General features: G+C 37.2%; 1 protein-coding gene across 9 annotated transcripts in view; it reads left to right on the top strand.

Annotated features, from left to right (window-relative positions):
* The first annotated feature begins 1,833 nt into the window (after positions 1-1,833).
* The window catches only part of LOC128693184 (zinc finger protein 84-like), a 100,028-nt gene continuing 87,475 nt past the window's right edge, over positions 1,834-14,386 (top strand). For 5 of the 9 annotated variants that reach the window (XM_070089541.1, XM_070089540.1, XM_053782657.2 and 2 more), the window contains exon 1: positions 1,880-1,984. The gene's annotated coding sequence lies outside the window, so the exon portion shown is untranslated. Of the gene's footprint in view, positions 1,985-14,386 lie in introns of all 9 variants that reach the window. The other 4 variants (XM_070089537.1, XM_070089539.1, XM_070089536.1 and 1 more) reach the window with 4 other exon arrangements.

The raw sequence follows: 14,386 nt of genomic DNA, 5'->3' as shown, positions 1-14,386 counted from the left end.
TTGTCATACCAAATTGAACAGTTGCTATCAATGCAACAAGGGAAGGCAGCATACAGTTATGTGCAAGGGTGTATGTAATTCTAATAATAATGGTGGCAATAATGATAATGTTAATAACCCTGACACTACAGTGACTAATGTAAAGGTTGCAGCTAATGGCAATAATGATGGCCTAGCTGAGGTAGCCTTGCCGGTGTTGGATGTAATAATTCAGGATAAAAGACATAAATCCAAAACTATGCGGCGTCACTCTCCACAACACTGGTACGGGCCATGTAATATATGGCAGACTACCGCCTAGTAATAATGACTAGAGGAAGTTGTGGAAAATTGCATTTATCTGAATGTAACTAATTATGTACATAACAGTAAATGATAACAAAGATAATTATTATTTATCAATGTTACATAGACAAGTAGGAATTTGGGACACCTAGGTCGCAAAAAATGTCCCCCTTCGATACCTACCACTGTCATAACCACAAGTTGCTCTGGACCTATTAATTAAATGAAATATACATACACCAGGAATACTGGTAAATATATAAATTTGTGGACTGTATATTAAAAATAATAAATGGTTATATATATACACAATTACATAACAGAAGGAAAATATATCTTAATATCACTCACCAATTTGACTGGAGATTAATGTGTATCATACTCAGAAAACCTCACTCTAACTAAATCTATGAAAATAATGCTGGCCAGAATTACACACAAATCTAGAGAGCTTATCTGAGGTTCCTGGAGCTGTCTTGTCCAGTCGTCTGATATCTCAAGTTATGCAGGAATGCATATCCACCAATTTTGCCTCCTATTTGAGAGGTGTCAGCACAATTTTAACCTCTAGAACACGAAAAAATCTTCCCCATTCACCATTGTTTCTAATACAAATTAAAAAACCAAGATGGCGAGTCTCTCTACTTTTTTTCGATAACATACTTCTTTTAAAAATACAATATAGGGCATCTATTTACCTATAAATTACCATATTTCCGGAAAATATATACAGTATTTTCCACAGAAGTAGTAAATACAGTCACGGTGTCTTACTCATAAAGGCTCAATCCAGTACAAGTATTCTTCTGTAATAATGTTGGTAGAGTTACCGACAATATGTAAAGTAAAAGGACACAAGTGCAACTAATGTGACATTTTATTGTGGCAACGTTTCGCTCTCCAGGAGCTTTATCAAGCCATTACAAACAATACATGGACACATAGGGTATATAAAGGCTCAGAGTGAGGTGCAATACTAGTGAGGTACCATTTCGATGTTCACTAGTGGTAGTAGTAGTAGTAGTGACAAAAGTTGTAGTAGTAGTTGTAATACAATATGGTAGAGCAATTAATTCGTACATGAGTAAAAGGATATAAAAGCATTACTTGGGTAACATAAAAATAGGTTGGACAAATATAGACTGGATAGAGGCAGCCTGTTTCAGTGTTCACTCTCTGTAATGTGCTTTGTGTAGTATAACAGGAGAGACTATGTGATGGCAGGGTTTACTGTTTTCAGGAGGATTCTTGCTAAGACTTCAGAGATGGTGAAGCTGCCGTTTTGTTTAATTGTATTCGAAACAGCGATCATTGCTGATTCGAGGCACTTGCGTCTGCGGAAATTAGTTTCTTTGATCACTAATTGGGCATCACTGAATTTCACTCTGGGAGCACATCGCTGCCTTTACCGGTGTTTAGGCCTGGTGTCTACCTGATTTAAGATATAAATTTAATGTTCCATCTTATTTTATTTTTCTTTCTGTTTCTCGCCTATATATGGACAGCATATATATATTCTTTTAAGATATATATTTTCCCAGAGTCCCTGATGGTAGGGTTCAACACAGCGTCAACTTTGGTGCCCTTAACCATCCCAACAACAACAAGATGTCAACACAGTTGTTGTTGTTGCTGCTACAATTACCTTAATATTAACTCTTCTGGCTGTTTATCTTGCATCATCTGGTAGGTAGGGAAGGTAAGGTTGTTAGTAGTTGAAGTGGTATGTGTGTAGTTGGTAACTGGCTAATAAAAGCTGGAGAAATATAACATTTATGCCAAGATTTTTAGGTTGGTTGTGCTGTAAAACCCTTGCGGTTTAGCGCTTCTTTTGAGTATAATTATAAATTTAAGCTGGCTGGTAGTGTGGCGCTGCAAGCTACATAAGTAAATAAGTAAGTTTAAGTACAGCATCACGTAAGTACACTTATACACTTATACACTTATACTAGGCTGTGATCCACCAGGAGGCCTGGTCTCAGACCGGGCCGCGGGGGCGTTGACCCCCGGAACTCTCTCCAGGTATCTCACCTATGGAATTTGTGCATGGGGCTCAACAACAATTAACCATCTCAGACCACTAATTACCCAACAAAAGGCTGCAGTTAGAATGATAACAAATTCTCACTACAGGCAGCACACTCCACCAATATTCAATACACTAAACCTACTCACCATACAAAACATCCATACTTATTACTGCACCTATTACATACATAGAACACTTAACTCTGATATTAACCCTCCCCTCAAACATCTCCTTGCCAACCTCAACAGAACACATGACCATAACACAAGGCACAGATCACTCTTTGATGTTCCTCGTGTCCATCTCACACTATGCAAAAACTCAATGCACATAAAAGGCCCTAAAATCTGTAAATATAAAAGAAACACTACCTGTTTATAAATTCAAGTCTCTTCTCAAAGTTCACTTACTCACTCAAAACCAAATAAATACAGAATAACTGAACCTTATAAATTGTATATCTTAAATGTTTCTCACAATTATATCACATAAATGTTAAACCTAGGACCCAATCTAACTTTATTATTTTTTAAATACACTACCTAACAGAATACTCCATTCTACTGAATGTACAACAATGCATGCAACCAAATGACCTGTCTTTGTAATACTCACTTGTGCTTTATAGTAATCTGTTTACATTAATGTTTTATCACTGATTTCATCATTGCTTAGTTAATCTTAAGTTAATTTTAAGCCAGCCCGTAATGCTATGCATAGTATAAGTGGCTTTGGCATGCTGCTCTTATCTGTATTTTTTTGTACCTCTGTATGTGTGCTCAAATTGTTAATAAATAAATAAATAAATACCTAGCAACGTAAGTGTAAATTACAAACCAATATAACCCATCAAAAATGTCAAAGTTACTTAATACCATCGTGGTCCTGCTGCCTCCAGCACCCTTCTTAATAATAATAATAATAATAATAATAGTAATAATAATAATAATAATAATATCTTTATTTATACAAGTACATGTACAAGTCTAGCTGATATGAATGACATACTACTACATGTATATAGAAAGACACTTGTTATACTGAGCATTTCGGGCAAATTAGGTAAATTTTGTCCCAGGATGCGACCCACACCAGTCCACTAACACCCAGGTACCCATTTTACTGATGGATGAACAGGGACAACCGGTGTCTTATGGCAACACATCCTAATGTTTTCCAGCCGTACCAGAGATTGACCCCTGAACCTCATTGTGTGAGTTGAGTGCGCTAGTGATCAAGCTACATAACACTTAATGTAATTTTAACATTTGACTACATAAAACATTCTTAATATTCCAGGTATATGTCTGCGGCCGAGGTAAACACATTCATTATGGAGGTTTAGCCAAGGCTATATCTGCACCAATATATTAGCTACTCTCAGTAAGATTATCATTGACAATACTTCCGATCTCTACCACACCTTCCTCATTATTAATGAAATTTAAGGACCCTAATGGAAATAAGTCACTTTGAATTTTTGGGGGTTATCCTAGGTAATCTACACATATTCTGCTATGTATGATAATTTATATAACTATTTATGTGTACTTGTACCTGAATAAACTTAAATACTTGCCAACATATGTTAGCTACTGCTAGAAACTAGTAGGATCTCATTTTATCTCCATGATGAGACATCATTAAATAACTTAACTATAGCAGTAAGTTATATGATCTGGCACACACAGTTTACTGATGATGACTGTTAGTGAATGGATCAGTATTTTTCTGCTGAATATACAAAGCCTTTACAATAGGCACTAATAAAAACTAAACAGATCACAGAAAGAGACTAGGTAGCCCATGGCTGTCAGATGGCATCCTCAGATCCATTGATAAGAAACATAATTGTGAAAAACAATATAGATTATACTTAACTTTTTGAGGGTCGAGAGCCTTGATCCTGTAGTCGAAAAATATTCGAAAAAAAGAAAATTATTTTTCTTACCAAAATCTTAAGATTAATTTTGTTTGTGTTTTAGTAAAAAAAAAAAAATTGTGATCAATACTTACCAAGATATAGAGGTGTGAAGCTGACAGAAAGTGAACTCTTACGGCAACATCGCCGACTGCCAGTCACGCGGTAATCTTTTATTTATTGTTTTTTACTTTTTTCTTTTATTTTTTAACATTTTATATTTTTCAAGTAACTTTTATGGCCTGTAAGACCAATATGAGGCATAATGTGTAAAAATTCACTTGTCGTATGCTACATAATAACTGCACAAACATTGTTGTCATATTGTTTACAAAACATGTTTACACAAATGAACAATAGAAAATGTTGTTTATTACTATTTTTTATGCTGCATATACGTACACACACACAGTCACTGGACATGTTCCTTGAAGTTCTGCAGCATGTGGAATTCCTTGAAACATGGTGTCATGCACAGTGGTGTTTTACATTCCTTACACATAAAACAAGTGTGTCTGCATTTTTGTGGGCATTATATTGTATGTGCGCAAACAAAACACCTCTTCTGAACAGTTTTCTTCAAAGTAGTAGGAGGCAATTGTATAAAGTTGTGATCACCAAGCCTCAGATGAAAGGGTAGTTGTTGCTCAGTTCACAGGCAGTGTTCTAATGCAAGTGTTGTTACTTGGTACTTGAATAATATTTGTCTGATAACAAACAAACAAAATTCACCATATAGTGGTTTATTTCTGGTCTTTAACTTACAAATATTATAGGCATTGAGCATGGAAATGTCCAGAAGATGAAAAAAAGAGTTTTATGTACCACTTATAACTCTTGCAAAAACAATAAGTAAACCCAATTTGCATGTCACATTTGTCCACTGAATGCATATTGAGGGTGTAGTCCATCACAGCTGCGGGTTTTAGAATGCGTTCATTGGTCTCTCTATTAAGATAAGATAATATAAGATTTCATTTGGATTTTTAACCCCGGAGGGTTAGCCCCCAGGATAACCCAAGAAAGTCAGTGCGTCATCGAGGACTGTCTAACTTATTTCCATTGGGGTCCTTAATCTTGTCCCCCAGGATGTGACCCACACCAGTCGACTAACACCCAGGTACCTATTTGCTGCTAGGTGAACAGGACAACAGGTGTAAGGAAATATGTTGAAATGTTTCCACCTGCCGGGAATCGAACCCAGGCCCTCCGTGTGTGTGAAGCGGGAGCTTTAGCCACCAGGCCACCGGGCCACCCTGTCACTGCCTGTCATTTCGTTTTGGTGAATTGATGTCAGCAGTGCGACATCTCATTTGTCATGCCACCGAACTGCCATGATGTCATTGGCAGCAAACACCTGCACCTCACCTCTATGAGTGCCTTCATTGAACCTAGGCATATGCTTATGATTTGCACGCACTGTGCCACACACATCTGTCATGTTCACTTGCAAGAAATCACTGAGTAAGGGGCTTGTGTACCAGTTATCAGTATGCATAATATATGCCCCTTACCAAGATATGGTTCCATCATTGTTCTAACCACATCACCAGAGATACCCAATAACTAACTGGTATCTTGCAATGTATTGCTTCCAGGGTACACAATAATAACCAATACAACCAGTGTAGCACTTACAAAGTACAAACAACTTTATACCAAAATGTTTCCTCTTGCTTGGTATATTCTGCTTGAACAACAGTCTACACTTGAGATGAATGGTTTTGAAAACTGACAAGTTGAAGAACTGAGACATGTATGCAACATATGGAAATCTTTATTGAAGAAACGTTTTGCCACACAGTGGCACAGCTGTTAAAAATTGACCACTGTTTGGAAAATGTTCCAGCTCCTGCCCCCAACATCTTGCTCCTGGTGGATTTCAACATGAGGCACCTAAAATGGAGGAATATAGCAAATAATGTTGTTGCAGTGATAACACCAGGAGGCAGCTCAGACGAGAAGTCACACACACACGAGCTTTTAACCCTTAAACGGTCCAAACAGATCGATGTTCAAATTCGTAGTGCTACAAAAGTAGATCTACTTTTTTTTACATATTTTCAAATATAACAAAAAAAAATGTAGATAAAAGTTTTTTTTACACATTTTCACATGTAAAACAAAAAAAAAAAGATCTACATTTTTTTTGCATACTTTCAAATGTTGAAAAAACGTATATATACGTTTGGACCATTTAACCCTTTGACTGTCGCGGCCGTATATATACGTCTTACGAGGTACCGTGTTTGACGTATATATACTCATAAATTCTAGCGGCTTCAAATCAAGCAGGAGAAAGCTGGTAGGCCCACATGTGAGAGAATGGGTCTGTGTGGTCAGTGTGCACCATATAAAAAAAATCCTGGGGCAGGCAGTGCATAATGAGAAAAAAAAAAAACTCGACCATTTTTTTTAACTAAAATGCCGACTTTGTGGTCTATTTTCGTATAGTATTTATGGTTGTATTCTCGTTTTCTTGGTCTCATTTGATAGAATGGAAAACATATTATAGAAATAGAGGTGATTTTGATTGATTTTACTATAAAAAGAACCTGGAAATGGAGCTCAAAGTAGGGGAAATGTTTGATTTTTGCCAGTGTTCAAAAGTAAACAAATGATGTCATTTTCCAATAAATGTTCAACTAGCCATTCTAATATGCAGTCATGAATGGGTTGATGTTATTTATACAATTATTACAGTATTGCAGTAGTCTGCATAATAGTAAGTCTTCTATTTTTTGTTTGAATAAAAATTCAAAATAGAAAGCAAGAGTAATATCAGAGGGGCCTGGAGACATGACTGATGAACAAAAAAAATGTTATTTTAGAGCCAGGAATGTCTGCATTGTTCATTCTGGACCTTATTTTGAAATTGTCATATTTTTTAATTTTTGTGAAATTGGCCAAATTGCAAATTTCTGACCACATTATTGGGTAGTTGAAATCGGTAAATGGGCAGTTTCTTGTACTCAATCGATAGAAAAAATGGAGTTCTAAAGAAATAGCTATGAGTTTGGTCAACTGGCACAACAGAATTAGCCGAAAGTAGGGCTCAAAGTGGGCGAAATCGCCGATTTGTGAGAGCATAATTCCGTCAGTTTTCCATCAAATTTCGTTTTTTTTGGTGTCATTACAATCGGGAAAAGATTCTCTATCATTTCATAAGAAAAAATAATTTTTTTTTTTTTTTGAAATTTTGCGACACCAGGGGACACCTCAGGATTAGGGGTTGCGACAGTCAAGGGGTTAAGGGTTCAATCTCTGCACAAAATTCAACTTACACCAGCAAATAATAGAGCCTACTAGATTGGAGAATACACTAGACCTCATCTTTACTAACAATGATGATCTGATACGAAATGTCACCATATCAAAAACAATATACTCAGATCACAACATAATTGAGGTTCAGACATGTATGCATGGAGCCCCAGACCGACATAATGAGACTAGTCATTAGGGAGCCTTCACCAAATTCAACTTAAATAACAAGAACATAAAGTGGGACCTAGTAAACCAAGTCCTAAATGATATAAGCTGGAAAGATAGACTAAGCAACACAGACCCCAATTTATGCCTAGAACAGATTAACTCTGTGGCACTCGATGTATGCTCAAGGCTTATTCCTTTAAGAATAAAAAGGAGTAGATGCAAAATAGAAAGAGACACCCGCTCCCTTTACAGGCGACGGAAAAGAATAACAGAGCGGCTAAAGGAGGCCAATATATCTGAAATGCGTAGAGAGACACTGGTCAGAGAAATAGTGTTCCCAGATTTTTTAAGATTGCATGCACCGAGTGTTAAGAGCCATTCTCTCATGTCTAGGCGACTCAGGCCTATTGCCCCAATTTTGAAGGAATGAAAAATAAAACGTTGATCTATGTTTGGAGCGCCACACACATGCACGTAGATCTACATGTGGACAATTTAGGGGTTAAATGAGGATAATTGACTCAGCGTATGAACAAATCAGGATACGAACAAGGTCACAGAACGGATTAAGTTCGTAAGCCAAGGTTCCACTGTACGTATTTTGTTCACTATTTTCAGTCACTAATTCGTCAAAACCATGAACTTCTTCTTCACTGACACTTCCATCGGTATTTGAACTATCACTTAGGAACAAAAGAGTCCCAATTCACCGTGGAGTGAGGAGTTTCTTATCACGAGGCATGGTGAACAAGGTTTACTTAAATGGCATTCCCACAATGCAATGTGGGTGCCTCGATTTTTTTTCCTACTGCGCACACTTGCCACGCAGACCCATTCTCTCACATGTAGGCCTACCAGCTTTCTCCCACTCGATTTGAAGGTGCTAAAATTTACGCATATAAGTACATGACCGACCATGGCGGTTAAGACGTACACATACATGACTGACCCTCAAAGGGTTAATGACTAAAGGACAAATGAAAAGTTATATGTACATACTTGCCAAACTAATAAGGAAATCCAAACAACTGTGTTATTCATTGAAATAAGAGGTAATATGAAAAAGACCTGGAACACACACTCCCAAATTCTGAATTCTAAGAAGTTGACCAAAGCCAGAAATAATGTTCTAACTAAACCCAGTGAACCACATCTCCAGCCTGTAGAAACAGTCAATAAGTTAAATGATTTCTTCTTTATCATAGGATGATCAACTCTAGCTAACAAGGTTCTATACACCATTACTCGAGTGAGTGATTACCTTTGTTGGAAGTTTCCCCAAGTCCCTCTTGTCTTACTTTAACTAATCCCACAGAGATCACCCAACAACTTTCCTGACATTACTAGACATAGCAAGGGTTACCCCACTACACAAAGGTGGATACCCAAATGTTGTAGATATCTAATATCTATAGACCAATATCTAACTTATAATTATCCAATTTTTTTGAAAAATTAATACACAAGATTATGCACTTTTGTAACATCTTGCAATATACTCAGCTCCTTCCAGTTTGGTTTCAGACCAAATAAAAGCAAAATAATTCAATCATACAAATGCTAGACTTCCTTTATACAGCTTTTGAAAATAATGAATATTTACTAGGCCTCTTTGTTGACTTAAAGAACACTTTAGATGCAATAGACCACAGCATCCTGCACTTCAGACTTGAACATTATGCCATCAGAGGTCATGCACTTGCATAAATAAAGTTTTTCCTTACCAACAGGCAGGCAGACTGATGTAATACCTGTTCGGCTAGTTCCATAGGATTCTCAGATATATGTTTTTTTATTAACATAGTTGATTTCTGAATTCCAGTCAATACATGCACTATTTACATATGCTGCTATGTATAATAATTGATTTAACTATGTATTTATGTGTATGTTTACCAGAATAAACTGACTGATTTAACTAGACTTACTTGACTGACTTACTGATTGGACTGACTGAGAGTCACTAATCATAACATTTAGTTGGATGTTCATTGTTCTGTTCCCAAATATCATACAGAAGGTCCTGTCAATGTTAAGTGTGAGTTTGTTAGTAGTTATCCAGTTTGATATTTTAAGGCATTCTTCATTAACATTGTTGTTTAGGGAATTTAGATATGGGTGGGAGATGACAAAAGTTGTGTCATAAGCAAAGAGAGCAGGTCCAAGTTGCTGTGATATACAGTGGACCCTCGACCAACGATGGCATCGATTAACGATAAATCCGACTAGTGATACATTTTAACGCAAAATTTTTGCCTCGACTAGCGCTAAAAAATTCGACCAACACTATTTGTTCCGTCAAACGCGTCCACTTCTGGCCAATGTTTACAAGCCAGCCAGCCACCGCGGTCACTTCCAAGCATACAATCGGAACATTTCATGTTATCACAGCCTTTTTAGTGATTGCACCTGCAAAATAAGTCACCATGGGCCCCAAGAAATCTTCTAGTGCTAACCCTACAGCAAAAAGGGTCAGAATTACTATGGATATGAAGAAAGAGATCGTTGCTAAGTATGAAAGTGAAGTGCATGTCTCCGAGCTGGCCAGGTTGTACACAAAACCCCAATCAACCATCGCTACTATTGTGGCCAAGAAAACGGCAATCAAGGAAGCTGTTCTTGCCAAAGGTGCAACTATGTTTTCGAAACTGAGATCGCAAGTACTCGAAGATGTTGAGAGACTGTTATTGGTGTGGATAAACGAAAAACAGATAGCAGGAGATAGCATCTCTCAAGCGATCATATGTGAAAAGGCTAGGAAGTTGCATGACGATTTAATGAAAAAAATGCCAGCAACTAGTGGTGATGTGAGTGAATTTAAGGCCAGCAAAGGTTGGTTTGAGAGATTTAAAGGGAAGGGAAGTAACCCCGGAAAAGGACTTGCCACCTCAAGTCCTAATGGAAGGGGGTTCCCCTTCTAAACACTAAGACCATCAACACTCTCCCCTCCTCCCATCCCAACAATCATCACCAGATCTTCAATAAAGGTAAGTGTCATGTAACTGTGCATGTCTTTTTCAGTTTGTGTGTATTAAAATTAATATTTCGTGTGGTAAAAACAATTTTTTTTTTCATACTTTGGGGTGTCCTACACGGATTAATTTGATTTCCATTATTTCTTATGGGGAAAATTAACTTGACTAATGATAATTTTGACTAACGATGAGCTCTCAGGAACGGATTAATAGCGTTAGTCGAGGGTCCACTGTACTTGGAAGATCATTGCTGTATTAGAGGAAGACAACAGGGCCAAGAACACTTCCCTGAGGGTTGCCAATGCTAACAGGTCTTGCTGATGAGATTGTGCCCTTGATGATGACATATTAGTGTCTGTTAGTGAGATAAAACTTTATATATGTGAGTGCATGATCTGTGATACCGTAATGATCTAGTTTGAGGTGTAGGGTGCTTTTCTTCACTCTTCAATGATCTAAACCTACTTTAAAACATACAAAAAATTCACTCATACTACTGTGCATGCTGCATATACAGGACAGTAAATTCCAATATCAATCCTGCCCTGAAACAATTGATTGTAGTAACAGAGCTAGTGCTAGTTGCAAAAATCTTTATAATATTCATCGTGTTTGTCTTATTCTTTGCAAAAACTCGCTTTGCAAAATCTGGAATTCTCTACCTGAAAACCCCAATCTTTCTCTATCTGCCAGCCTTTTCAAGGCTATTGTAAAAATCACTTCCTTTCCCTAATATGATTCCAACAATTATGCTGAACAATTTTTTCAGCCTGTAGTGTGTCTGTCCTTGCCTATCATTCATACATCACGTACTGTAGCTTCATCCTTAATATACATGTATAACTCATTATTTTTTTAGTGAATTACTGAATACTTTACCTCCATTATTTTAAAAATTATGTCTTGTTATTTTAATATATTTATAATAATATTTTAGTTTTGAGGCTGCCCAAAATGCTTTGCATATCAAAGAGTTTTTTATAAAGTAGTTAGATATGTCATTCACTCTAATTGTATAAATACAGTGAAACCTCTACTTACAAGTGCATCCACGTGCGAGTGTTTCCAGATACGAGCCAGGTTCATCTGGTGCTTGCCTGGTCAACCAGGCTGTTGCTGCTGGAGGCCCGCTGCCCCACATATCCATCGCATCCTGGTTGATCTGGCACCTGGTGAAGATACTTGCCCAGTTTCCTCTTGAAGGCTTCTACTCTTGTTCTAGTCGTGTTTCTGACATCTTCTGGTAAGATGTTGAATAGTCTGGGACCCTGGATGTTGATACAGTGTTCCCTTATTGTTTCTACCACACCCCTGCTTCACACTGGGTTTACTTTACACTTCCTCCCATATTTCTCACTCCAGTAGTATGTTGTTATGGCAGTGTGCAGATTTGGGACCAGGCCCCTGAGTACTTTCCAGGTATATTTTGTCATGTATCTCTCTCTCCTCCTCTCCAATGAGTACATGTTCAAGACTTGAAGGCATTCCCAGTAGTTTAGGTGTTTTACTGGCTCAATGTGATCTGTAAACGGTCTTTGTATTTGTTCCAGCTCTGATATTTCTCCTGCTTTGAACGGGGCCATCAGCACTGAGCAGTACAGTAGGGCCCCGCTTTATGGCGTTTCGTCTTATGGTGTTCCGCTAATACGGCAATGTCAAATTATGACCAAAATTTGCTATACGGCAAGCGGTCTTTCAAATACGGCGCGCCCCACCCGGTTTGTTTACATTCTCCATGACCACATCTATTATGTCAGGAAACTTTCCAAAATTTCAAGTGTTTTAAAGTTACTGTGTATTTCATATGTACTCTGATAATTATACTTATGTGTGCCTGTACCTAAATATATTTGCACACTGTGCTGGTGTGCAGGTACACATTAAAATCGCTAAATCTCTCTCTACTCATGACGCCAATACTACGTAATAATAATCACTCTTGGGCACATTAAATGTCTTATTTTACATTAATATAGGCATTTTTGTTAATCCATCTATGATATTTTCCTCAAAATTATATATGAAACCCATTACATAGCATATAAACATGATACACTCACAGAACAAATATTGACGTATATATGAGATTTGTTTACAAAGCAGCTGTGTAGGTAGTGTCGGAAGAATTACGTTTTCTCTAGTCAAACTCTGGGGGATAACTTTAGAAAAATATCCTTTTCGTATGCCTTTACTCTATATAGTATAGCAATTCACGACCCTTGTGGGTTTAGTGCTTTTTATTATGATAATAATAATATCTTCATTCGTTCTAAAAATGGTGTGTTGCTGTTTGTTTATTCTGTGCTAACTTGTACAACTTGTACACAATGTAAGAGTAGTATTTGTATTTTGAGGTAATTATTATAATAAAAAATTGAGGTAAATGTTTTACAAAGTCTTACAAACGTACGTGAATGAACTAAAAGTAGACACACAATAATACACATTTATTTTGCCTGATCAAGTGATCGCCCACTACCTGTTCAGTTTGTATTCTTACATTGTCTGAACTCTGTATCTCGTTCTCTCGTTTACTCTTTTGTTAACTTGTTGGCTGTCATTGACGATGTCGTCTAAGCTTAGCTGTGATAAAAAGAGTAGTAAGCCTCTTGCTTTAAGTGCCAAGTTAGAGGATGATGGTGTGCCATTCTGATTTTATTCATAAACACTCTGCCACTCACCTCTCACACATTAATATTAATATTTTAAGGTAAGTAATAAGTGTACTCTGTGTGTATCTTACCTTTTACGTATTGTGTTTTTAATGCCTATTTCTATTTCTAACTTAATATAAGTTAGTGTAAAGTTGTTGTCTGGCATTTATTGCATATTTTATATGTGCTTTGATAATAATACTTGTGGACCTGTGTGGTGCCGGGTGGAGGGACAACATTACATTTTCTCTGCTCAGCCATCAGAGAAAACGTGTATGAATCTGCGTTTGGCCCAGCCACTCCCCCACTCCTCTTTTGTTTACAATTTTCGGCATGAATTATTCATTACTTCTCCCTTCGTTTATGATGGCATCTGAAGGTAGTTGTTAGAAATGATTAAATTCAGTGAGCAAGGTATATTGATGCTAATAATATGGCTCTGGGCCACAGTGTAGGTAGCCGGTAGGTGTAGCCCAGGTGGGTTACACCTACCGGCTACCTACACTGACTTCCTACAAATAAATACTACTCACCTCTTCCTATATTAAGATTGCACATATTTTAAGGTAAATAATGAGTGTATTTTACCTCTCTGGGATGTTTTAAATATCGTATATTAAGTATGAAATGGGGAGCCAGGGCTACCTACACCTGGGCTAACTGCACCTCACTTCCTACAAATAAGTACTAATCACCTCTCTCCCTACATTAAGATTACAAATACTTTAAGATAAGTAATGAATGTACTGTGAATGTATTTTACTTTGTGTGTTTTTATTGCCTAGTTCTATTACTAACTTAATATAATTTAGTGTAAACTTGTCTGGCATTTATATGCATTTATAAATGGAAAAAAATGGCGTTCTGCCTTCCGGTGATGTCTGCTCTCTGGTGACAGCCTGGAACTTAACCCGCCATATAAGTGGGGCCCTACTGTATTCTGAGTGAGGGAGCATTAGTGATTTGAAGAGTTTCATTGCTTTCATCATTACTTTTTACTTGGCTGCCAAAACCATTGGAGAAGCATAATTTGCATTTATATTACTGATGAAGTGAAGGCTGGTTGATGCTGCAGGTGGAAGGCTGT

The sequence above is a fragment of the Cherax quadricarinatus genome, chromosome 28, assembly GCF_038502225.1.
Source record: "Cherax quadricarinatus isolate ZL_2023a chromosome 28, ASM3850222v1, whole genome shotgun sequence".
Taxonomy (NCBI): Eukaryota; Metazoa; Arthropoda; class Malacostraca; order Decapoda; family Parastacidae; genus Cherax; species Cherax quadricarinatus.
This window is presented reverse-complemented; position numbering and strand designations above follow the sequence as displayed.